At 43.2% G+C, this 27,050-nt stretch overlaps 1 long non-coding RNA gene across 1 annotated transcript; it reads right to left on the bottom strand.

The window, feature by feature from the left end:
* Positions 1-771: 771 nt before the first annotated feature.
* LOC132810958 (uncharacterized) lies at positions 772-27,043 on the bottom strand. The gene is made up of 3 exons (XR_009643172.1): positions 27,007-27,043; positions 1,853-1,922; positions 772-803 (listed from the first exon to the last, which is right to left on the bottom strand). It is a non-coding gene; the product is annotated as an uncharacterized LOC132810958 (long non-coding RNA).
* Between the last annotated feature and the right edge of the window lie 7 nt (positions 27,044-27,050).

The following is a 27,050-nucleotide window of genomic DNA, read 5'->3' as shown; positions in this document are numbered from 1 at the left end:
AATTGAACCCGGGTCTCTCGCGCTGGGAGGCAGCAGTGCTAACCACTGTGCCACCCATCTTCACCATCCGAAGAGCTGCCTGTATCCTCACCGTGCAGCTGTCATTTCCCCCTTTGGTAGGAGGTTTTGGTGACCGGGCACATTTTCGCCCTCCTGTTTTTTATACGAATCCACTCCTCTGCCTCCTTGGCTCCCTGCTCCTCCATTGCCTCCATCTGTCCTGTAGGAGCTGGGATCAGCTACTGTAACTACCTGCTGGCTGCTGGCTGTTCCGCTACATGCCCCCCTCCCCCCCCCTCCCCCCCACTGCAATATCTTTCCATCAGTTGATGTACTGAGCCATAATTCCACTTTTCTATCCCTTACTGGATTGATCAGTTATTAGATATTAGCAATAACTAAATTATTAATATGCTGTCAGTGAACTGAATATTAAAGAGAAATCTCACATTGCTGTTTGAACATACAATGTTCTAAAGTAAACAGTAATTATTGGTGAAATGTCATTAGATATCTCTGAATCGATGAGGCTATGGTTACTTTGATTGTTGAAATGAGTGGCATTCAGATATTTCCAATGAGCATGGGATGGAAAATCAATCTTTTTGGTATAGACATAAAAAAAAAGTTTTATTGGAGTATTGTCAATAAGAAATATAGGATTAAATTATGATGTGCATCTCACCTTACCGAATATTTTCAACTTTTCTAAAAGGTTTCTAGTCCAATCATCAGTTTAAAAGGGGTCATTTTGGTTCAGCAGATCAGTAACTGCAAACATTTTCAACACATCTCCATCAAAGCTGATAATTCAGAAAAAAATACCAAAGCAATACCAAATGATAAAATATATCTTTAGATTAGAGTCAAGTTCATTCTCTACTTATTTTATTCCTATTTTTGACACCAGTGACTAAATATTGATTAGATTAAATGTCATATGTGTTAGACATGAGTTTTCTCTCAAAGATCTGTGCAACACAGGAATGGGCCCTTTGGCCCATAACGTTGTGCGGAACATAATGCAAAATAAACTCACCCCTTCGGTCTACCCTTGGTCCATATCCTTCCAAATTATCTAAATGAACATTTAAAAAGCCCTAATGTATCTGCCTCTACCACCAACCCTGGAAGTTCATTCCAGACACCTACCACTCCCTTTGTAAAAAACAAATTGCCCCTCACATGCCCCTTGAACTGTCTCCCCTAACCTTAAACGCATGTCACATACTTTTGACGTTTCAACTCTGGGAAAACCATTTTGACTGTCAACCCTATTTACGTATCTCCTGATTGTACAGACTTGCATCAATTCTTCCTCCATCCTCCGCTACTCCACAAAAAAGCAACCTGAGTTTTTCTCACGTCTCCAAATCCAGGCAGCATCCTGGTAAATGCCCTCTGTACCCTCTCCAAAGCCACCATACCCGTCCTATAATGTGGCGAATAGGGAGTGAATACAATACTTTAAGTATGCCTTAACCAAAGTCTTATAAAGTTGCAACATGCCATCCTGACTCTTGTAATCAGTTCCCTGACCAATAAAGGCAAGCATGTCATTTACCTTCCTGACCACCCTATCTACTTGCATGGTCACTTTCAGGGAGCCATGGTCTTGAACGCCAAGATCCCTTTGAACAACAAAGCTGTTCAGGGTCCTGCCATTACCTACTTTTCCTTAATAGTTGAGCTCCCAAAGTGAAATACCTCACTGTTGTATGGATTAAACTTTGCCTTTAATTTCTCTGCCCATATCTGCAATTTATCTTTTTCCTGCTTCATTCTTTGACAACCCTCTACATTATCCACAACTGCACTGAACTTTGTATTATCTGCAAACTTATTAACTCACCAAATTAGATTTTAATCCATGTCACTTATATATATTTGTCCCGCAAACAGAAGGGTTCCAGTGCAGATCCCTGTGGGAAAAAGACAGAAAATGAGGAAAATGCAGAATTCTTGAATAAATGAGGTTTCTTTCAATGACAAAACTATTCTGACGAATAATCTCTGAAGGTGTGATTTTTGTTTTGAAATTAACCCAATATTTTAATTCTCAGTTTACTGATCTTATTGAATATCTAGTACAAACTGCTGTGAAAATATTGAATCGTTTTAAGTGTTTAGTTCCAACATTAATTATTCTTTAATTGTAATTTCAATTATCACACCATCATGAGAGTTGAATCTATTATTTCTTGGTGCCAGTATCATGATGAAATATTTACACTCGTTTCAGGTCAACTCACCTGCAATCAAGCAAAGTTTTCTCACCCAACACTCATAGTAACTATCTCATTCTCTTTCATTTGAATTCTCATTTTAATTAAATGATCATTCATCAGTCTTATCAATTAAGAGATGACTAACTAGTTTTCACATCAATATTTCAGTTCTTTCCAACATATTGTACAATTACATTGCAGTATGGGTTTCTCATCATTCTTAAATTTGTTATCAGATATTTTTGTGTCTGATTTCCAGTATCCACAGTTTTTTGCGTCCTTGTATTAATTGTATTTCATTTCAATGCTAACATTTCTATATTTCTACTTATTACAATAAGAGCTAAGTATTTTTCATGTTAAACATTGTATTAATTTCATGTGTTTCTTGTGTATACAAACCAGAATTAACAAATGTTTGCTCTATTCTTTTACAATAAATCTTGAATTCTTAGAAATCACAATTTTGTGAAAATGAGGGAAATTATCTTTCGATTAATAGTCACATTGAATGACTAATGCTTTACTTCCAAGTCATGAGCATTACAAAGCAGTTTAATTTTGAGTACATAAATAACTGCTTTAAACATATTTAATTACTTGATTATCATGAGATTTATATTTGTTTAAGATCATTGTCGCTTCGTTCCAACATTTTTATGAATTACTAATTCCTTTTATCAGTCCATTACACACTGGAATTGTCGAATACAACCCAGTCTGATTATCACAATAAATATTTGAGCAGTTTTCCCTGTGAGTAACCAGCGTAAGTATGTGATTATAGTCCTGCCCTTCTTGCATAGGAACATTATGTAGGGCTCTGGTAATGTCTGTACTGAAAGACCAGGAGGTATGGATTCAATTCTAAACTTCAACAGAGATGTCTCAAAGCACATCAGAGTTGATTAGAAAATATCTAAGTGTCTACTGAGTTATTTTTCAATCCAACATTTTCTCAACTTGTATCCGTTGTTCATTGTAATGTTCACAATATCTTGAATTTATTTGCTTCCGTTCACTGACTAAACTATGAATGTCATTATGCTGTTTCTAAGTACCTCTCAACTTTTAATAACTTTGCAGTCATAAAGATTCTACAGTGTAAATTACATTTAAGGTAAGGAGGAAAGATTTAAAAGGGATCTGAGGGGCAACTTTTTTCACAAAGTGTGTTTGGCTCACATGGAATGAGCTGTGAGAGGAAAGGCGATGGCTGATACAATTATAACATCTAAAAGACTTTTGGACAGTTACATGAATAGAAAACGTCCAGAAGAATATGGAACAAACACAGGAAAATGGGGCTAGTTTAGTTTAGGGAACCTGGCCGGGCTGCCTGAATGGCCTGTTTCCGTGCTGCATCAAGCTAGCATAGTACAATTCAAACTTGACTGCGATGGGTAAAAGGAGAGAACAAACGGGTGTTGATTCTATTTTGCGTCCATAAAAAAGTGACATGAATTTTAAATAATTTTGTCACAAGAAATAGTTCACTCTTATTGTGATCAGAAATACAATGAATGTGAGCATTGAAGTCAAATATAATTAAAACAATCCAACTGTGTTTATATGGTTAAAATAAAAATTGATATTCACAATCATTGTGAGTTTGTACACTGCCATATCTTCACATTACTTCATGTACTGAGCCATTATTGCATTTACTGAGCATAAATATACCCCCGACTGAACGGAACAATAATTAGATGTTAGCAACACTTAGATTTTCAAAATCTATCAGTGCACCGTGAAGAAGGAGAAATTGATGTAATTTTATCCTGATCGATGATCCAACATTTGTGTCTGAATCAGGAAGAGAGTAAGGAGATAACCAAAGTGAATATCAGAGTGACAACAAGATACAGTCCATGACATTTGATAGAAAAAGGAATTTGCATAATTCCATGGTTATTGAACGTTAATAATTAATTCCCTCCGCAGCTACTGAAGCAGTCCAAATCCAAGTACAACAAGATCTGGACAATATCCAGGTTTGGGCTGACAAGGGGCAAGTAACATACATCCCACACAAACGCAGGCAATGACCATCACGTATAAGAAATAATCTAACCACCATCCCTTGACATTCGCTGGTGTTGCCATCATTGAACACCCACGATCAACATCCTGGGAATAATCATTGATCAGAAACTGAATTGGTCTCAGCACATAAACACAGTGACTACAAGAGTAATTCAACTGTTGTCTCCTGAAAGCCTGTCCAACATCTACCAGACACAACTCAGGAGTGTGATGGAATACTCCCCACTTGCCTGGATAGTGCTGCCCTAACAACACTCAAGAAACTTGATACCATACGAAACAAAGCAGCCCGCTTGATTGGCACAGCATCCACAAGTATCCACCCCCCACCCCCACCACTGATGCTCCGTAGCAGCAGTGTATACTATCTACAAGATGCACTGCAGGAATTCACTAACCAGCACCTTTCAAACCCATGGCCACTTCAATCGAGAAGGACAAGAGCAGCAGCTAGATGCAAAGACAACTATCTTCAAGTTCCCCGATAAGGTACTAATCACCCTGAATTGGAAATATATAGCTGTTCCTTCACTGTCGCTGGGTCAAAATCCTGGAAATCCCCACCCCAAGGTATTACATAGAACATAGAAAAATACAGCACAGTACAGGCCCTTCGGCCCTTGATGTTGCGCCGACCGAATCCTACCTAACCTACACTAGCCCAATAACCTCCATATGCTTATCCAATGCCCGCTTAAATGACCATAAAGAGGGAGAGTCCACCACTGCTACTGGCAGGGCATTCCATGAACTCACAACCCGCTGAGTAAAGAATCTACCCCTAACATCTGTCCTATACCTACCACCCCTTAATTTAAAGCTGTGTCCCCTAGTAACAGCTGACTTCATTAGCGGAAAAAGTTCACACTGTCAACCCTATCTAAACCCTTAATCATCTTGTACACCTCTATCAAATCTCCCCTCAACCTTCTTTTCTCCAATGAGAACAGACCCAAGTGCCTCAGCTTTTCCTCACAGTTTTGTGCTGTATACCCACAGCAGGTAGAATGCAGCGGCTCAAGAAGACAGCTCAGCACCAATTTCTCAAGGGCAACTAGGGACGGGCAATAAATGCTGGGCCCAGCCAGTGACACCCACATCACATCAAAGAAATATTTTTAAAATGACTACAAGATCAAAACAGCTCCACACTGTCCTAGCTGCAATCTCTGCCCCTTATTGAAAAAGATAAAAGAATCTGACCTTGCTCAACTTTCTCATCAAAACCAAGTACAGTATTCACCCCAGCCCTCTCTTATATGAACCAGCAGCATTTCCACCACCAACAGTAGATCCTCTTAAAATATTTTGTCAGTAACTTTTAATTAACTGGTTACTACAATTACAATGCAATCTGTACAAACAGATTAAATACCTTTTATGCAACAACAAATTTTCTAACAACTTTTCTCGATCTTTGTCATTCTTTTTAGTTAGCTGTGGTAGGGAGGGATGGAAACACGACAGTGATGTAAGATATATGTAATACAGTGAGACAGGGAAGCTAGTATGGCTCATGTTGACTCTTAGACCCCACACAGTGAAGCAACACATTCACTGCATAATAAACATAACATAACATTTCAACCCCACTCACACCCGGCGTGACAGAAATAAAATGTGGATCGGTTGGACAGGATAGGTTTGTTACAGTTAGAGTTTGGAAGAGTGAGGGGTGACATGACTGAAGTATCTAACATCCTGAATGGTTTGATAAGGTGGATGTGGAAAGGATGTTTCCACTTGTGAGTCATTCCTGAACTAGAGGGAACTGCTTTAAAATTGGGTTCACCCTTTCAGGACAGCGATGATGATATTTGTTTCCCATCAGAGGGCTGTGCAAATTTGGAACTCTCTGCCCCAGAAGGTGGGCTCACTGAGTATTTTAAGACACAAATTGATAGATTCTTGTTAAGGGACGTTGGCGGAAGATGGAATACAAATCACAAACAGATCAGGCCTGGTCTTATTGAATGGTGGAGCAGGCTCGAGGGGCTGAATGGTCACCTTCTGCTTTTCTCTCACATGATCCCCGGACTGAGAGCTTTGTTTAAAATTCATTCACTGGGATGTAAGTGCCACTGGCAGAGGGCAGCATTATTCCCCAGAGGGCAAATAAGAGCCAACCACATTGCTGTGGGTCAGGAGTCACATGTAGGCCAGACCAGGTAAGGATGGCAGCTTCCTTCCCTAAAGGACACCAGTGATCCAGATGGGTTTTTCCTGACAATCGAGAATAATTTCATCAATAGATTCATAATTCTAGATGATTATTAAATTGAAGTTCCACATCTGTCGTGGTGGGATTCGAATGAGGGTCCCCAGAATATTCACTGGGTCTCTGCATTAACAGTTCAGCAATGATACTACAGGACTGTTCCCGAGCTACAAAGGGTGGGAACCAAAACCTTGATCAAACAGGAAGAATTAAGGAGCGTTGAAGGGAATGGGGGAACAGAATGACCAAGTTTAGGTTCAAGGCAACTGAAACTAAAGCCACCAACAGGGAGGAGAACAAAGTGAGAAACCCTCACACAGCTGGAATTGGATAAGTGCAGATACCCCAGGGAGGTGCGGAATTACACAGGGAGGACAGGGTGAAGGCCCGGGTAGGTTTAAAAGCAGTGAACCAAATTTTGAAAATATCTTTCTGAACATAATGTAGATCGGGTTAAAACTGAGGTAGGTGTCTGACACAACTTGCTGCAAGGACACAGACAGTAGAATCTGAAGTGATCATGAGGTAATGGAGGTAGAATGTGGGAGACAAGCTGGGACTGTATTGGAATAGTCACGGTGAGAGGGAACAAATGCTGAACAGACGGTTTCAGCAGCTGATGGACTGACGCTGAGGTGAGCCATCGGAAACTGAGCAAGTGAGCACCATCTAATAGGACAGAGAAACTGATCCATCAGCCTGAAACTGACTGACCACGTGGCTGTCAGTGGCTCCAACACAAGTGAATGGAAACATTGCTCAGAGCCTGTTTCTGTAACATTCAACACAACCAGGAAATAAAAAAAATGAATAATTAGCTGAAAACAAGGCAACTGCTCTGTTAGAGTCTAAACTATTCAATGTTCAGTTATTGAACATTATTGATTCACAGAATATTCTAACCTGCACAATCACAGTAAAAGGGGAAAGTAAACAACATTCTTGGCAAAGACATAATGAAACAACTGCTTGTATAAAACAGCTGAGAACAAAGGGGCTAAATTCTCCACAAACTGACAAACACAGGTACCATCGGTTTATAGATAGACAATGAAATTCTTCAGAAAAACCCTTCCCTGCCGATGCTGTGTGAACTGCCACTTATTTCCTTTGAAAAGAGTCGCTGTTTCCCCTCAGAAAAGCAGGTGTGTCGCGCACTTACAGACTGACTTACAGACAAAGGAAACCTGATCTGAGACTCGCAGGTTAATGAAGCTATTAGTGACAGTCCATTGCACACAACAAGAGCTTAGACCACAACAGATTCTAGTGAAACCAACAATGCAATGAAAAAGGTGAATTAGTCTTTATAATCATGCAGCCTCTCTCAATCAAATAATCACAGTCAACCTCCAAACATTTTTAAACTATTAATCCCTAATTTCCTCCAAAAATATATCTAATTATTCTCTTCAAAGTACATTTTAAATGGTCAATTCATAATCACATTTCATTTCCAGTTATTCTTAGAGCCAAACAACTTGCAAACTAAAATAGTTTTCATGTCAATAATGACACTGGAAACTTTGTTATGTAGTTTAACCATATTTCCAAATATTGTTTTGGTTCATTATTGCAGTGAAGCTAAAATTAAAGTCTATTGATTTTCTCTGATATTCTTCCATTACTTTATTCCCTAATAACAATGCCCATGGTGTAATGGGTGACAAGCATTAAAATAAAATCAAATTTTCATTGCAAGAACTGGTACAAATGATCACATATTATTCAGTTCATTCATTGTCGTTGACGTTAAGAGTTATTTTCACTGTATGATCATGTTAAATTCACTTAAATAATCACAGTACAATTCTCACCTCTATAGATCTGTAAAGTGAATGTCAAGTTATAAATATTTCAAGTAAAACCAAATTCACATTTTGTTCTGTGTTATTCCTGGAAGGACAGAATGTGTTACATTATTATGGGGAATAGGAACAAGTGAAGGTGGTGCCTCTCAGACGTGAGGCCTTAAAGCCAAAGGGCCAGCTGGCAGTCACAGTGGGGGATGTATCTAGTGCCCCGCTCTCCTCAGAAGGCAGTGAGGATGGTGACACTGGGTAGAACAGGTTAGATGGTGAAGCGCCCACGTATGGACAGAGGGACGGCAATGGGTGGGATGACCCACTGCCCTGTAAGGCCCAGAAGGCCGTGTCCATGGCACCGCTCGGCATCAAAGCTCAACGTGGCTAGACAGTAGGGAGCAACAAAGGGAACTGACAGAAACCAAACCTGAACCGTTTACCCGGCTGAACGACAGGTGTTGGTGAATGAACACCCAGCCTGATAGAGAAATGGTATTAATGGGCCTTATTGAGACAATATGGATTATTTAATTGAGGTACACAGTCTCACCGATGATGGTGTCAGCCAAGATCTCTCAGGCCAAGATACTCTGACGTGTACATCAGAAGCTGTCCCTGCAATGAGAGGGTGAGGGTGTGAGTCGGTCCCCCCCAGTGCACAGCTGACCAGTGCCTCCAGGCATTTACAGATATTGCAGGGACACACTGGGGAGGGGACAGGCTGAATGGTCTAAAATAACCTTGGTGACTCATGGAGCCAAGGGTAATATCGAGGATCATACAGAGAGGAAGCCTGAGGTGTGTAAGGACCACGGGGGATTACCAAACCCCAAAGTGTGATGATGAAATAGGTTTGATGTGTTTAAAAGATGACATGGGACCCCATTTAACTGTAATTATAAACATGGGACTCCCAGTGGGAGATAATTCTAACCAAATGCTGAATTGGTCATGAGAGCTGAGGCAAACGCAGAAACACAGAAGAATAGATTCAATACAGGCAGGGTAATCAGACCCACAATATTACAAGGGAAGCAGGAAAGGGCACATAGCCAAGGAACGGAGGCAGAGAGAGGGAGATAGATGTTCACATTGTGTGTGGCATGTGCTCACGTAGGCACATGCATAGCCCATGAATATTTATTGATGCTGTGTTTGCTGTATTAATAAATATTAATACAGAGCAGCTATATCAGTTACCGATATGGATTTGCCCCCACCCTCTCAATTACTAAAATGAGAGCATTTGGAGAGGGAATCGAGGAAGCTGGATGAAATAATCCGATGCAGATCACCGATATGGCAAAATATACTCAGATATGGGAGTGTGAAACTGAGGAAGGGACCATTCTGGGAGTTGCCATTTTAGAACAGCTCGGAGCAACTATTGATGTAGAGACCTGAACTGTAATATGGGAACAACCTGGACAGGCCTGAGACAGGAAGCAAAGGAGAGGCGACATCTTCAGAGTAGTTGCATTGCAGGGAGACTGGAACAGTCAGGGAATCTGGGGAGTTATAGCTAGGTCCCAAACAGCAGTGTGGGGAACTCAAACAGGAATGTGGATTATTATCTGTGGATCCTGTAAAGATCAAGGGCCCTCTCACTCCCCACACACACAGGATCCCATTAAAGCTGGGGCTGAGGAGGCAGTCATTGTGACAGTAACAGATTGAGAGAAGCAGGGAACAGTCAGACCGACAGTATCCCAGACTAATTCACTGAATCCAGACGGCTCATCCCACCTCACTATTGATTATACCTCCCTCAGTAAATCCGCCTCTAAAGAGTATCCTACAGTAGCAAACCACACCACTGTATTTAATGGATTGAAATCGCAACAGGATATAGTCTCAGCCCTTGATATTGTGAATGGGGTCTGGTCCATAATGGCAGAATAAGCTGATGTTTACTATCAAAGGAAAACAGTACACCTGGATCCAGTTATCTCAGGGATCCCATAATATTCCACCGATGTAAGGCTGATGGAGTTAGTCTATTTAATCTTACCAACACCTCATTACCTCAGTTGGTGAGAAAGAACATATCCAAATATTAAACATAGTATTGTGTCAGTTCAGGCAGGCCGGGCTTAAAATTAACCCACAGAGAGTGCAACTGGGAAGGTAAGTAGAGGCGTACCTGGGACATCATATCAGGGAGATCAAATCAGGAAGGCAGAGGGGATAATCCCATTGGAACAAAAGACCATGATTTTAAAACTATCCATCTGCACATCGCGAAGGCGTAAGGCAAACTTTAGATTGTTTAATTATTGGAGGCCTTTTGTGGAGGCCAAGATTGGCAGAACCATCACAAGCCCTGACAGAAGCACGGACATTAGCCAGGGGTCAGGGAGTCAGCATATACACAGTCAGTCAGCATGCCTTTGGTATTGTTCATGACCATGTGTTGGTCTGGGCTCGGTGAGGGTACATCACCTTGTCTGGGGGCCACATAGAGCATGAGGAACCGGTCAGAGAGTTAGTGGAAGCAGCTAACTTTCCCAATGAAGCAACAGTAATAAAGATTAGAGCTCACAGGAAAGTAGAAACCCCACACCAACAGGGCAGTGAGTATGTGGATAAGGCAGGTAAAATACTGACTGAAACAGTGCAGACATTTGAGGAGATGGCAGTGGCAGGAGCTGCAGAAGTGAGAGAGGAAGGTTTAAAGATATTCCCAGAAACAGTCCCACAACAGGAGAAAGAGGAATGGGAAAAAGGTGGGGCAGTAATAGGACAAGACAGAGTCTGGATGATCCAGCAGTGCCACCACACTGTATAAGGCAAACATTATTAAAACCATATCATGGGTCAGCCCATATTTAGCAGGATACAATGCAATATCAGATGCTCCACTACAGGGGAGGCCTGGAACAGGGAGAGATAAAGCAAGGTTTTGTCGAAGGTGTGTAGTGTGTTCACAGTGTGAGCCACTGAAAGCAATCAGGATAAAATGGAGGCAGCAGCAGGGACCCAGGGGCCCATGGGAACAATTACAGATGGATTTGACACAGACACCCATCCCAATCCCAGGGAAGGAAATCTTGCTGCGTCTTAATAAACAGGTTTACGCAGTGGGTGGAAGCATTCCCCTGCAGATTTTGACCAAGGGACACATGTTACAGGGAACGTAGTTAAACAGCTCTGTGGCCTGTTTGGTACTGAACAGAAATCCCATCTCCCATCCCACCCCCAGAGCTCAGGTACAGCAGAAGAAATGAAGCAGACACTGAAAGCTAGTCTGACTAAGGCCCTCCCAGAGACAGGCAGAGATGGGTTAGAGTACTCCCCACCATCCTAATTAAATTAACATCAACTCCAGCAAAGGGAACAAGGCAGTCCCCCTTTGAATTAGTGACCGGATGGACTACGCAGGTGCCACAGGGTGTGGCAGTGGGAGTGCCCGAGATGTCCAATGGCAAGGATAGGGTCAAACAATTCTTGAATGAACTGGCAAAGCAACTGCATGAGCTGAGAGGGGAAGTTGCAGAGGGACAGCGAATCAGAAACTGGGAAAGGGAGCACAGAAATATCCGAGCTAACATTCCAAACCCAGGAGATCAGGTCGAGTGAAAATATTACCGGAAAGCATGAAGGAAACCCAGCTGTACTTGGCTGGGGAAGCCACAGAGTTCTCGAGAGGGAACTCTCCCACCATGCTTAAATGAGGAACGCTGTATAAAGGTCACCGCGCTGCTAAACTCAGGCTCCTCTTTGATACTTCTCCCAGCAACAGTTGTGCAGGGGTATGTTGCTGGCTGGAGGTCTGTGGCCAGTGCATCTGTTCCACAAGGATCAGAACTGGGACATCTGTTGTTTGCAACATATATCAGTGATTAGCAAGAAAATGTAAACAACTGAATTAGCAAGTTTGTAGATGGTACAATTGATGAAGCTGTGAACAGTGAGGAATGTTGTCAAAGGACACAGCAAGAAAGATCAGTTAGAAGGTTATACGGAGAAAATACAGATAGATCTGATTTGGACAAATGTGTGGTGATGCATTTTGGGAGGCACATTGCAAGAAGAATGTATACACTAAACGGAAGGGCCCTGAGCAGCATTGATATACAGAGGAGATCTTCAGGTGCACGTTCACAGCTCCCTGAAAGTGGTGAAGGAGGTGGATGGCAGGCTTGCCTTCTTCTGTCAGGGGAGTGAATATAAAACTGTAATCAGGCCACCTTTGGGGTATTGTGTGCCGTTTTGATCACCACATAAGGAGGATGTGGAGGCTTTGGAGAGGTTGAAAACAGGTTTACCAGGATGTCTGGATTGGGAGAGGTTGGAACATCTTGGGTTGTTGTCACTAGAAAGTCAGTGGCTGCGGGGTGAACCAAGAGGCACAGAGTGAATAATCTGAATCTTTTTCCAAGGTGGAAATGATAAATTCTAGAGACCATAGGTTTAAGGGGAGAGGGGGGACGTTTAAAGGAAATGAAAACCAAAACAACTGCAGATGCTGTAAACCAAAAACAAAAACATTTTTGTGAAAAGTTCAGCAGGTCTACCAGCATCTGTGAAGAGAAATCAGCGATAACGTTTCTGAGGAAGTGTGACCAGACCCGAAACATTAACTGATTTTTCTTCACAGATGCTGCATGACCTGCTGAGCATTTCCAACAATGTCTGTGCAGGTTTAAAGGAAGTTATGTCAGGCAAGTTTCTTATGCAGAAGGTGGTCAGTGACTAGAATGTACTTGCCTGAGAGATGGTAAAAGCAGAAACAATCACAATGTTTAAGAGGCATTTGGGCAGACACATAAGCAGACATGGGTTGGCAGGGATATGGACCATATACAGGCAGATGGAATTAGTTTGGAATGGTATCATGATCCGTACAGACATAGTGGGCCGATTATCCCAGTGCTGTCCTGTTCTGTTTTCTGGGGCGTGTAGAATGTGTCGAGCAAGAGATAATATTTTGAGTGGAATATGTCTCTTCATTAGAACACACAGTAAGTTGATGCATTTTGAGAGAAGCAGTGTAGAAAGGGAATATATATTTGATTGGAACAGACACAGGGAGCAGGACAGCAGGATGGGGACAATGTGTACAAATCATTTAAGGAGAGAGAACACAAAGTGTTTTGAGTAAATGTATAGGATACTGGGCTTCATTAATAGAGGGAATGATAACAAACTCATGGAATAGATGCTGACCATTGACAAAGCTCTAGTTAGGTCACAGTCAATCATTGCATCCAATTCTGGTCACCAGATTCCTGGTCAGAATGGGGAATTTAAAATACCACAGAGGGGCCAGTTCCATACTTTGCTTTCTTTCAGGATGCATTGGCGACTCAAGGGTTAAACATTCTCCTGCCAAAAGCCTTACTGCTGCATTGTAACAGTACGAGGCCTGTACTCTTACAATACAGACAGAACACCTCAGTAGGGGGAGGCGGACTGTACCTTCAAAATAGAACGCATTGCAGCCACACATGTGGATTCCCCCGTAACCCCAGACAGAGGAATTTGCCCTTTCCAGACAAGACTGAGAGCCCTGGGCACAACCCTGTTAAACTGCCTCCCGCTCCCATTGTCTTACCTCCCCTCCATATTAGCATAGGTAAGTGAATCCCCCATTTACTGAAGGAAGAACCCTTCTGCCTTAATCTCTTCCCATCAACACATAATCATGAACAATACGATAATCAGTTTCTGTAATCCATTCACACTTTACCACAGGACATCGCCATTCATCAAGCTTTGTAAGGTCATAATTACCTGCTTTAAACTATGTAATGACAATCACCCATGTGACTGATATGTCTTTGTCTAATTCCTATTAAATATACTGTCTCTGTGGGTAAGGCAGAGATTCACGAAGAACAGTCTCTGCAAGTAGACACTCGGCTACTTTAGAGACATTTTGAAACTCCCGCCAGCTGTCCAATAATAAAACTACTGCTGTTGTGCAGAAAACTTGTCTCGTCTGGATTTGTGGAACAAATTAGACATCAATATTGAATGATATGAGTGATCTTCAGAGTGTGGAGTACAGACTTACTGGTGTGGTTCACTGATGAAGAAAATGCACTCAGTGAATTGATTTGAAGAAACTTGTATTTTCTTTGAATTAAACAAGTTGAATATATTTTTGATAGAGCTATATAAGATTATAACACACCTAGATATAGCAGACAAAAAATATCTGTATTCAATAGGTGATCGCACAAGAATTAAGATCAGATGTAAAGTTTTGATACAGCGGGAGATGAGCAAGTGTTTCTGCTGACTGTATTGGCTGGAAATATGCAGAACATGCTGCCTATTATGGTAGTGCAAGCAGAGAAGATGAATGATTGATAAAAACAATTAGATCAGATCCGAGGGAAATAAAATTGCAGAGTTTGGGGGAAGTATGGGGAATGAGAATATTGGATTCTGCTACAGAGAGCCAGCTTGGATTTGATGGGCCTCTCTCTGTGCTATAATGCATTTTATGTGGACTTGCTTAACGTGCTCTGGTCACCGATTAAATTGTCATTGAGGTAAATCTGCTCAGTGTTCCTACTCAGTCTAACACAGGCTGTCCTTCCTCAGCAGGAGATAATGTTTTACTGCCTTACACTGGGTTCTGGGAAGGGGAGGGGAGGGGGCGGTGGGTGGGGTGCGTAATGGTGTGTATAACAGTCTGCCAGCACTTATCTGAAATCAAAACACTAGTGCAGCCACACTAGGGACAGACTCTGGAAATGTGGGGAATGCCAGAAGGGAATTCTTTACCCATTCCCACCTGGAAACGGGCAAAACCAGTCAGACTGGGGAGAAGCTGTTCACCTGCTCTGTGTGTGTCTGTGTGTGTGTGTGGGGGGGGGGGGGGGGAGGAGGGTAAGGGATTCCCTCAGGCAGCCATCCTGCTGAGACACCAATGAATTTACTCATAAACACAACTTGAAGGACTTTTTTTTCTCTTTTCACACCAAGTAATGAACAATGGTATTGGCAGTCCTTCAAGTTATTTTGCGTATAGAGAACTTAGCTTTGGGAATGTTCACAGCATTGTGGAACATGTACACATTCACACTGGGTAGAGACTTTTATTTTCCTTTATTCATTCACAGGATGAGGGTAGCGCTGGCCCTGCAGCATTTCCTGCCCATCCCTAATTGCCCAGAGGGCAGGTATGAATCAACCCCATTGCTGTTTATATTGATATTAATCAACACGAATGTCAGACTAAATTAATTACCGTCAAACTCAAATCCATTTGATATTCATATATTTACAGTGTTCAATTCACCAAATGTAGCTGAAGATAATAATCTTCAAGTAATTCTAACAGAGAAGATACCTGAATACTTGTTCAGCAAATTAAAGCCTGTTGTGTTTAGATAGTAATAATTTTAAAAAAGTAACTTGAGAATAATGAAAGAAGTTGATTATTTGGTAACTGATAATCTTGTTTTAATCTGAAGTTAATTTAGGATTAGTTAACAAATGGTAGGGAATCCCAGCCCCATGGAGTGCACATCCAGTTCCACGTGGGAAAACCAGAACACTTCTTGTATCAGCGACAACCACAAGAACACGGAGGTGACACTGGAAATGTCAGGAACACAAATTAATCCATGATTAAGGTACTGCACTCACTCCGCGTCCCCACGTTGATGTGTTCTCACCAGAGAGGGTACAGAGGAGATTGATCAGAATGTTTCCGTGATTGGAGAATGTCTGCTCTGAGGAAAGGTTGGATAAGTTGGGGATGTTTTCAGAGGAGGATGAGCTGAGATTTAATTGAAGTGATAAGATGCTGAGGAATCCAGATCGAGTGAATAGGAAGGAGCTATTCATTAACAGAGAGGTCAGAAACTGGAGGTTTTAGATTGAAACTAATTCTCAGAAAGAAGGGGAGTGGATGGTGGGGGGCAGGAACTCACTGATGGGCTTGTAAAGGCAGTAGCCAGCATCACATTAGAATAAAAGGACATGGTTGTAACTGAAACGCTGGAACATGCAGGGCTATGGACTAAAGTCTGCAGAATGGGATCATTGCGATTTATTTGACACTTCTCCAGAATATTAAACTCAAGTAAATTTGTCAGTAAGTTACAGCACAGATTGAGGTGTATGTGTTGGCTGTAATAGAACGATCCAGGTTTTACAGCGTTCTGTACTCACCAATGACAGCAACAATTTCAGACTGTGTACTCTGCCCTCTATGTGATTATGATCTGTTTTTTCAATGTATTTCTTTGGCAGCTGCTCACCTTGCTTCCTTGTTTCTTTCCCAGCCCTAACTCCATTCCCCGTGGCCTTGAGGGATTATATTTCTGCTGCTTAATCTCTCCGGTCTTCCCCTGAGTGACAGACTGTCCTTTTGTCCTTGTCTCACCCCCACCTTGCTCACAACCTGTTACATTTCTGATGGTTCCCAGACCTCTGTAACTTTCACTGCGCCCCCTGGGTCAATGGCATGAGTTTTGAATTCTCTTCCTCATGTGATAATCAGAAATCTTTCCGGTTGCAGTTGCCCCCAGATTTTATTTTGGAAAAAAAAGAGCATTTGTGTCAGAGTCAAGTGTTTGTGAGCCTTCATCCACAATCCTGAGCACTTAGACATAATATGTGACCCTCCCACAGATGTGCAGGTTTGCTGGATTGGCCGTGCTAACAGGGCCTGTAGTGTGTAGGTTAGGTGGGTTGGGCTAACCATGGAAAATGTGGGGTTATGGAGGTAGGGTCATTGCAGACTCGATGGACTGAATAGTTTCTTTGTGCGCCTCAGTGATTCTGTGATTCTAACTAGTTGTGATTATCGACACGTTTTCCTCATGCCAGGTTCATTCAGCTCAGGTACACACACTGCCTTTGTGTTTCTGTTGGTTCTCACTCAATCCTTTCCTTCTGTTTTACAGCAATTTCACACTGTATGTGAGGATGAGAATGAATTTGTCAATACAAATACTCCAACCGAAACCCGCACAGGTCAGGACCTGTTTCTGCTGCTGATGTCGCTCACAGGGAACAGGAAAATAAAGGTTCAGTCATACATCGTACAAGGACACAGAGGTTACAATCACCAGGAACGGGTACACAGCTTAAACCTCTTTTCTCAAGAAATAAAGGACGCTGGAGAGACTGCCTGGTACAAGTAGGAAGCTTTGTGTCTGTATTTTCAGAGATTTGAGGTTGAAATCATTGGATTTGATTCATGTTTCATTGCCCCAGGTCATCAAAGGTGCGATCTAAATGTGCAGCTTTCTTTCTGTCTTTTTGTCTGAGTTAACAATCTGAACCATCTCCTGGGCAGATAGAATGGATGACAAATGCTGCCCCAGCAAGTGATGCCGTGATCCCATGAACAAACAAAACAATCCAATCGCTGTGGTTAGTTGTGAACTCGCTGGTGTTATTGGAAGGTTTATGGGGTAAAGGGAGAAGAATGGCATTCAGTGAGGTGATCCTTTGGAGAGCTGATCAGCCAATCAGCCTCCTTTTGTACAGTAACAATTCTGTGAATAATTAATTCTGAGCCCTCTAAGGAAATATCAGAGCAGGGTTTGTAAAGAGGTCAGATTGAATGAGTGTCTCGGTGAACACGAGTGAGACACAGGTACAGAGAGTCTTTGGGACAGATTAAATTAAATTTTATACATTTGCACAGTCATCAACATTACAGCAGTTAAAAATGGGAGTGATCGAGAGAGTGGAATTAGAGCAGCAAATAAATCTTCAACATTTATGTAGCTAAAGGGGATGCTGGGTAAAGATACTGTAGTTAGTGCTTATTTTATTCCAGGCACACCCGCCTAGGAGCACATCCTTCTTGTATCTATCCTATCGAGCTCTTGACGATTTTGTTCATTTGAAGTGTTTCATGTTTAGATACTCCAGAGAAGACAGCTTCAAGCTCCTCAATCTCTCCTACCAGGGCAATGCTGCTGCTAGAATTCAATTCACTGGGGCATGTAACTGGCTGCTTCATGGACTGAAACTGGCAATTGAGACAGAAAGGTTACTGAGTGGTGAGCACTGCTGCCCCACAGCATCAGGGACCCAGGTTTTATTTCAGCCAGATGCGACTGTCTGGAGTTTACATGTTCTCACAGTGTCTGTGTGGGTTTCCTAGGGTGCTCGAGCTTCCTCCCACAGTCCAAAGATGTATAGGTTAGGGGTATTGCCTATGCTAAATTGCCCACAGTGTCCATGTATGTGCCGGTTAGGCCATTAGCCATGGGAAATGCAGGGTTACAGGGACAGGGTGGGTCTGAATGGGATGCTCATCATAGGTTGGTGTGGACTCGATGGATGAATACCCTGTTTCTGCACTATAGGGACTCTATTCTATTCTCATGAAGAAGAATGTACTTATCTCAATGTGTTGCAAATCTGTGGCATTCCCTATTCAAAATGCGGTGGATGCCAGGACAATGAGCAGATTTAATGAAGAGATACAGATGTTGAATTTGCAATGAGATGAAGGGTGAGAGAGAGCAGGTGGGAAAACCCAGCTGAGACCGAGGTGAGCTCAATCATCACCGTATTAAATGGTGGGGCTGGTTCGAAGGGCTGCATTGCCTCTCCTGTACCCAGTGCTCATCTTCTTACGGTAATAACTGGAAAGCTGCATCCAAAACTCACCACCTTCACCAAAGGAGATTTTGGAAAATGTAGGATAGTCAGGTGGATTAGTGTTCCAAACTTAGATAGTGAGGAAGCGTGTAGGAGATAGTGATTTTGCAATTTTAAACTGAGGGGAGACAGTGATTTATGGTTTTAGACTGTGAGGACATTCACACCGTCCAGAATACTCTGTTGTGAATATCCATCCTGTACTTTAATACAAAGCCAAGGTCTTTGACAATGAAACGCAAAGCACCCAGGAAACTTCACCTCGCCTCCCCTCGTAATCCGATAAAAGACTTCTGATAAGTCTGGTTGAACTTAGAACACAACTGGAAAACTGGAAGATTAGATCCAATCCAAGATCCAGTGCTTAAACAAAGGAGACTACAATAGCCAACTCCTGCCTCATCCTAATGTAAACTGGAAGCAAAGACTTTACCGTGGGAAAGTTGACGGACAGTGGGGGAGTTTTTCGAAGTGCTCAGCAAAAGTATATATCAGGGAAAAGGAAAGATTGTAGGAAAAGGAGTAATCTGCAATGGGTGGCTCAGGAAATAAGGGAGTCTATCAAATTGTAATAGAAGGCATACAAATTAGCAAAGACCAAGGAGAAACTACAAGATTAGAAAAACTTTAAAGATCAACAGAAAGCTAGATGGGATTCGGGAGAAAAGTGATGAGTAGCTATCCCCAGGGCCAGAATAGCAGTTTACACTGCTAGAGAAGAACCTATTGTGTGGGGAACATATGGCCTCTGTAATTGTTGAAGCACTTCACTGTTACCATAGAGATAATCCTGATCGAGTTACAAATCACAGCACACTCCAAAAGCTTGTACTTCCAAATAAACCTATTGGACTATAACCTGGTGTTGTGTGATTCATAGGTTTGCCCACCCCACCCCAACACCGGCTCCTCCATATCAGAATCCTGATAGACAGTCCCACTGAAACTGAAGTGCCTGTCAGATACTTGAGGGAGCCACAGGGGTGTATGTTTTAACTACAAAGTGCTAAACTGAACTAGACTTTCTAACTGCCATTGCCATGGAGATAATACTGAGAGACAGAATCTATTCAAAGTCCCAAACCACAAAGGTATAAGAATGGGAGCTTTACATCAGACAGGCAGGGAGTTACCTGATGCTGCCTGGAGGTGTTCTGCATGTACACTATCCAGGTAACTGCCATGTCGCATCAATAAAAGACTCAAAAAGACCTCTCAGAGTTCTGTGCCTAGTTATTCCTATCCAGTAGAGTTCAAAATATGAGTACACAGCAGTCAGTCTTCACAGTGGAGGATACGAAGAACATGCCAGTAATTGATAAGGAGACTGAGGAAGGGGAGGACCTAGAAATAACCATTATCATGAAACAGTTAGAGCTGGGCAAGCTAATGGAGCTAAACGTAAACAAGTCTCATTGCCCTGATTGAATACATCCCAGGATACCAACAGAGTTAGTGGGAGAAATAGCAGATGCAGTTAGAGTCACAGAATCCGACCGCAAAGACAGGCCCTTTGGCCCAAACTGGCCCATGCTGACCAGAATGTCCATCCACACTAACCCCATTTCCCAGCACTTGGCCCATCTGCTTCTGACCCTTTCCTATCCATGTATTTGTCCAAATGTCTTTTACCTGTTGTGAGAGTGTACCACTTCCACTGGCAGCTCATTCCATATACATACCACCCTCTGTGTAAAACAGTTGCCCCTCAGCTTCCCTTTTATTCTTTCCCCTCTAACCTTCAACTGATGCCCTCCAGTCCTGGATTCCCTGGGTAAAAGACCGAGTGCATTCACCTTGTCCTTGCCCCTCATGGTCTTATACACTTGTAGAACAGTACCCCCTCAGTTTCCTCTGCTCTAAACAAAAAAAATTCCCACTTGTCCAACCTCTCCCTATAACTCAGGCCCCTGAGCCCTGACAACATCCTTTTAAATTGTTCTGCACTTTTTACAGTTTAATAACTGAAACCTACACTGCATTCATCATATTTCCAGTGTTTCCCCACGGCACTGGAACCGACGTGACAACGCCAATGGATTACAATCCATGATCGAGAATGAACTCCTTTACAACAATCCCATTTTCATAGTGTTTCCCATGGTGCAGGTATCCTTGTGTCTTTCTGGTTGCATGGTTAATTAAAGACTTGTCCTTCTACAAAGCAAAGCTGTGGCTTAATTGTTCCTGGGAAATGAGCCACGTTTTTTCAGACTTTCAAAAACAAATGAACTCCCTCTCCACAGTCACCACCCTAACATGGACTTGGCTGTACCTCCGTATTTTTTCCAGTCACACTGAGATTTGAAATATTCGCCCACGGACAGAATACACACCTTTCCTTCCACATGAAAAGGCCAATGATATTCAGATCGGCACTGATCAAGTAACTATCAGATCTGAACATGAAGTTCAATTTGAATTTCTCATCCACAATTCCACCCTTTCAGTACCCTACTACAACTGAGAAAACAACTCACCATATTAATACAGGATGGATCTTAAGAAGACAATTATAGTATTAAATTGTAGTTTTATGTTCCCCAAAGTTTTAACTCTCAGTCTAACAATTTCTTTTTTCTGTGAACTGAAATCCAAACCAATCTCCTCACTCCTTCCCTTCACACCCAGTTCTCTCACACTCTCTCCTCTCTTTGAATTCAGTTTGCTAGCTCTTGTCTGCGGACTAAGAACCAAATCAATGAGTATGACTCTGAGTCCACCGGGGTTGGGGGGGGGCGGGGGGGGGGGTTGCATGTTGTTAGGGAATCCTCTGATGACAACCATCCTGCACACTCTGGCCAAAACCCGTCTTACTGAAATGAACCAAATTAGAGCTTGAATTGCAGGCCCATCCTTGTCACTTTCCATAAAAACCCTGGATCTTCACCAAAGAGTTCTGATAACTTTCTGCGAAACGCTGCACCACTGATAGTCTGATCACATGTCGGGGGGGGGGGGGGGGGGGGGGCAGGAAAGGGGCCATTCCCCTGGGTCCTGATCCCAGAGGGAGGAAGCTGCCACCAATGACAGATTAAGCCTCCCTCCCTGGCACTGACCCGTATTGTGCATACTCCCACAATTGGCTAGCACTGTGCCCATACACTGGTCTCCCCTCCTACAGCACGTGCTCCCGATCATACAGGAGTCCGGGTGATTGACAGCAGCTGCTGCCCAATATATCAGAATCCCTCCAGTATGGAAACTGGCCCTTCGGCCAAACAAGTTCACACCGACCCTCCAAACAGTAACTTACACAGACCCATTCCCCTCCCCTATATTTACCCCTGACTAATGTAACTAATATGAGGGGCAATTTGAAGTGGCTAATTCACCTGTCCTGCCCATCTTTGGATTGGGGGAGGAAACCCGCTCAGACACGGGGAGAATGCACAAACTCTGGGTTTGGCCGGAATCAAACCAGAGTACCTGGTGCTGTGAGGCAGCAATGCTAACCACTGAGCCATCTCTATAAACGGGAAGGAATGGGGCTGGAGAACTGGGGTAATGGGATTGTAAACAATGAATGAATGTGGAGGACACTGGGGGATGGACAGGTCAGTGCAGCCGCAGGAGGTGATCCTGGACAAACTGAGCAATGGGAGAGTCTGACAGGAGAGAAACTACAGGAAGGTTCTGTTTAGAGGCTCAGGCAGGAACAGTTGGGAGACAGTATGGCTTGGTGACTTGGGCACGTTTTCCAATCAGCCTTTTCAGAGATGCTGTTACTCAACTCTGAGCCCGATCCTCCTGGTCCAGAGGTAAGGACACTGCCACTATTTCCTGGTGGGCAAGGGATACGGGGACTGGCTTTCAAAAGGAACTCAACTATGTTGGTGACATTAACAAGACTCAATACACACTCACTAACAAAATGCTGGTGTACTTGAACTTCATCCAGAATATTAACACCTATAACCAATGTACAGAGTTAAATCCTGGATATTAATAACAGTTTTGTGCATGGGAAATCATGTCTCATGAATCTGACTCAGTTTTTTTGAAGAAGTAACAAAGAGGATTGCTGAGGTCAGAGCATGGACGTGATCTACATGACTTCAGTAAGGCGTTCGACAAGTTTCCTCATGGGAGACTGGTCAGCAAGGTTAGATCGTATGGAGTACAGAACTGGCGTGAAGGTAGAAGGCAGAGGGTGCTTTTCAGGCTGGAGGCCTGTGACCAGTGGAGTGTCACAAGGATCAGTGCTCGATCCAGTACTTTTCACCATTTACATTCATGATTTGGATGTGAACATAAGAGGTATTGTAAATAAGTTTGCGGATGACACCAAAATGGGAGGTGTGGTAGACAGGGAAAAAGATTACCTCAGAGTACAAGAGGATCTGGATCAGATGGGTGATGGGCTGAGGAGTTCAGTTTAGAAAAATGCAAGCTGCTGCATTTTGGAAAAGCAAACTTTAGCAGGAATTACAGTTTATAGTAAGTTCCAGGGGAGTGCTGCTAAACAAAGAGTCCTTGGAGTGCAGTTTCATAGTTCCTTGAAAGTAGAGAAGCACGTAGATAGAATAGTGAAGGAGACAGTTGGTCTGCTTGCCTTTATTGGTCAGAACATTGAGTGTAGGGGTTGGGAGGTCATATTGCGGCTGTACAGGACATTGATTCGGCAACTTGGTAATATTCCATGCAATTCTGGTCCCCTTCCTATCAGATGGATGTTCTCAAACTTGAAAGGGGTCAGAAAAGAATTATAGGATGTTGCCAGGGCTGGATAGGCCGTTTTTCCTGGAACGTCAGAGGCTGAACGGTGAGCGGAAAGAGATTTTTAAAAATCAGGCCGGGCATGGATAGGGTAAATAGACAAGATATTTTCCCTGCGGAGGGGGGAATACAGAACTAGGGGACTGGGAGGGGAGGGTAGACAGAGAGGGGGTGGATCGAGGGGGTTGGGACAGAAATGGGTGGGGGCAGAGAGGGGGGATAGAGAGGGGAGGCACAGAAATGGATGGGGACAGAAAGCGGGATTAGAGAGGAAGGGAACAGACAGGGGGTGTACAGAGGGGACAAAGAGACAAGTGTGCGACGGACAGGAGGCGACTGACAGAGGGGGGAAAGACCAACAGATTGTGGGACAGACCAACGGGGGAGTGCGACCGACGAGGTGGAGGGGGGGCGACAAAGGACTGACCGCCGGGAGGGGGGGGGGGGACCAGACAGAGTGTGGGGAGACGGGGGAACAGAGAGGGGAGAGATGGAGAGTTATTTTATAGAACTACAACTCAACCCTGTTCCTGTTTTCTCCTCCTCACCTTCATTCCTTCTGAAGGGCTCAGAACAACTGCATAGTTCCTGGAAAGTGGGGTTTCAGGGAGATCAGGTGCTGAATGTGGCATTTAGGACACTGACCTTTAATGGAATGCGCTGGTCAATAAATGGACACTGGTTCGATTCCACTGTCTGTGTGGTGTTTGCACATTCTCCCTGTGTGTCTGCGTGGGCTTCCTCTGGGTGATCTCAATTCCCTCCCACAAATCCAAAGCCATGCAGGTTAGCTGGATTAGCTTTGGGTAATGGTAGGTTACAGAGTTAGGGTGGAATGCTGTTCCGATGGTTGGTATGGTCTCATGCGCCGAAAGGCCTGCTTCCACACTGTAGGGATTCTGTCACTGAGTATAGGGGTTAGGAGGTCATGGTGTGGCTGAGTAGGGCATTGGTCAGGCCAGTGTTAGAATGCTGCATTCAATTGTAGTCTCCCTGATTTCAGAAAGATGTTACCAGAATAGGACTCAACTTCTCAATGAAAAGTTCCTGGGAAGTGTTGACAAACAAACAGACCGTGCAGTGTGGGTTGATAGTTCCTTGAAAGTGTGGTTGAAGGTAGACAGGTCAGTGAAGGTGGTGTGCGGTATGCTAGCTGTTATTGGGCAGTGCATTGAGGATAGGAGTTGGGAGATGATGTTTCGGTTGTACAGTTTATTGGCTCGGCCACTTTTGGAATCCCCAGACTGCTTTCAATTCCAGTCTCCCTCTTACAGGAAAGATGTTGGGAAATTTGCAAGAGTTCAGAAAAGATTTACAAGGGTGTTGCCAGTATTGGAACATTTGAATCATAGGGAGAGGCTGAATAGGCTGAGGCTATTTCCCTGCAGCACTGGACACTTTAGGTGGCTTTATCGAACTTTATAAAATTATAAGGAGCAATGATAGGGTGACTAGTCATGGTTTCTTTTTTCCCAGGGTAGGGGAGTCCAAACGAATAATGTGAATCTTTTTCCCAAGGTGGGAATGACATATTCTAGAGGAGAGATGGCAAGTTTAAAGGATATGAAAACCGAACCAACTGCAGATGCTGTAAACCAGGAAGAGAATCAGAAGTTTCTGGAAAAGCTCAGCAGGTCTAGCAGCAGGTCTAGAAAGAAATTAGAGTTAACGTATCTGAGGAAGGGTGACCAGACCCGAAACTTTAATTGAGTTTTCCTCACAGATGCTGCATGACCTGCTGAGCATTTCAACATCAGTGCAAGTTTAAAGGGAGTTGTTTGGAGTATATACCTGAGAGGAACTTTATGAAGTTTATAAATTGAAGTGAGACCACATCTGGGAGTAATGACAGAAGGTTTGGTCCCTTTATTTAAGGAAATGCAACATTTCATCAGAGGCATTTCACAGAAACCTGACTGGGATGAACCCTGGTTTGCAGGGATTATCTTTTAAGAAAAGGCTGAAGTGGTTGGGACTCCACTCACTGGATTTGGGAACAATGAAAGGGGATCTCATTGTAACATGAAGGATTCTTAAGGAGTTTGACAGGGTAAATACTGAGAGAATGTTTCCCAACATGAGGGAGTCTGGAACCAGATTCTGGGTCAGTCACAGAATCACGGGTTCTGTTTTAGATTCGTCAAGTTTCAGGCAACACCGACACGGCTAAGGGGTTTCAGTAGCAATGGAACTGGGGTGAAGTGGAGACAAGCAACATTTTAGAGATTGGAATTCGTGGTGTTTGTGATTGTGTAGATGTCTGATCAGAAGGTCACGTTGGGGTTACAGACATGACAGCAATATTGTGAAGAGTATGGTTCTGTCTCAGACAGTTCCCAGGGAGAGGGAGGGGCTCAACAGTCAGGGAAAGGAATTTGTAATAGCAACTGAAGGCAACAAGTTTAACCACTACAACGTTTCATTGGAGGAAACTGCAGCCAATTGCGTAGTGGGAATGTGATGAGCAGTTTGATAACTGAGTAATGGAGAGGGATGATGGGGAGGGAGAGCTGGGCATTGTCAGTGTACATGTGAAACCTAACACGGTGCTTTTGGACGATGTCACCTCCTGGCTGTATGTAGGTGAGGAACAGGAGGGACCAAGGAGAGATCCTTAAGGGACACCACATACAAGGAATTCAGAAAGGAAAGGGAGAGTCGGGATGGAGTATGTGTTTGCACCAACGGTGAGGTCAAATATTAGTTTGTAGCAGAATGGGAGAGAAGGACATAACCAGAAAAGACTGACAGATAGAACAAGGAACAATATCTGTGAATTGGTGAGGGGGAGTGGTGAGGAGGCGCAGCCCAACTCCAAAAACACTATTTCTACATCAGTGACGTCACCCAACACACCCTAGTCTCAGCCCATTTACTGAAATACTCGTCCATCCCTGTGTTATCTCCAGAGTTCGTTATAAAACACTCTCCTGGCCAGCCTCCCACATTCAACGTACATGCAATCTCAAGAGTATCTAAAACCCTACTCTCCAAGTGCTCACTTGTACCAAAACTTGTTGATCCATCAACAAGCAACAATTTAAAATTCTCACTCTTGCTGTAATTCCTGGCTGTGAACATCCCTGTCTCCCTGCACCACACAACCTGTGAGATCCTGACAACTCATTTCTTTCAGACTCCCAACGATGTGTTTATTCATTGCTTCACTTGTCTGGCTGTTTCTCCTGTTGCCAAGGCAACACAGTCTGGAATTCCCACCCTAACCCTCTCAGACCTGCTTTCCTCCTTTAAAAGTATTCCTGAAAACCTGTTTATTTGGCAATTCTTTTGATCACCTGACCTAATATCCCCATCTGTGGCCTTATGTCAGAAGCTCTCAATAGTATTTTTGTGGAATTGTAAACGTGATAAAAAAAACAAACTGTTGTTGATTTGCACATACATTGTCAACTCTTCACTGTCGCTGAGTGAATAATCTATAACAGC

Source organism: Hemiscyllium ocellatum, unplaced genomic scaffold (genome assembly GCF_020745735.1).
Source record: "Hemiscyllium ocellatum isolate sHemOce1 unplaced genomic scaffold, sHemOce1.pat.X.cur. scaffold_204_pat_ctg1, whole genome shotgun sequence".
Lineage (NCBI taxonomy): Eukaryota > Metazoa > Chordata > Chondrichthyes > Orectolobiformes > Hemiscylliidae > Hemiscyllium > Hemiscyllium ocellatum.
The sequence above is the reverse complement of the archived record's forward strand: the minus strand, read 5'-3'. Positions and strand labels throughout refer to the sequence as shown.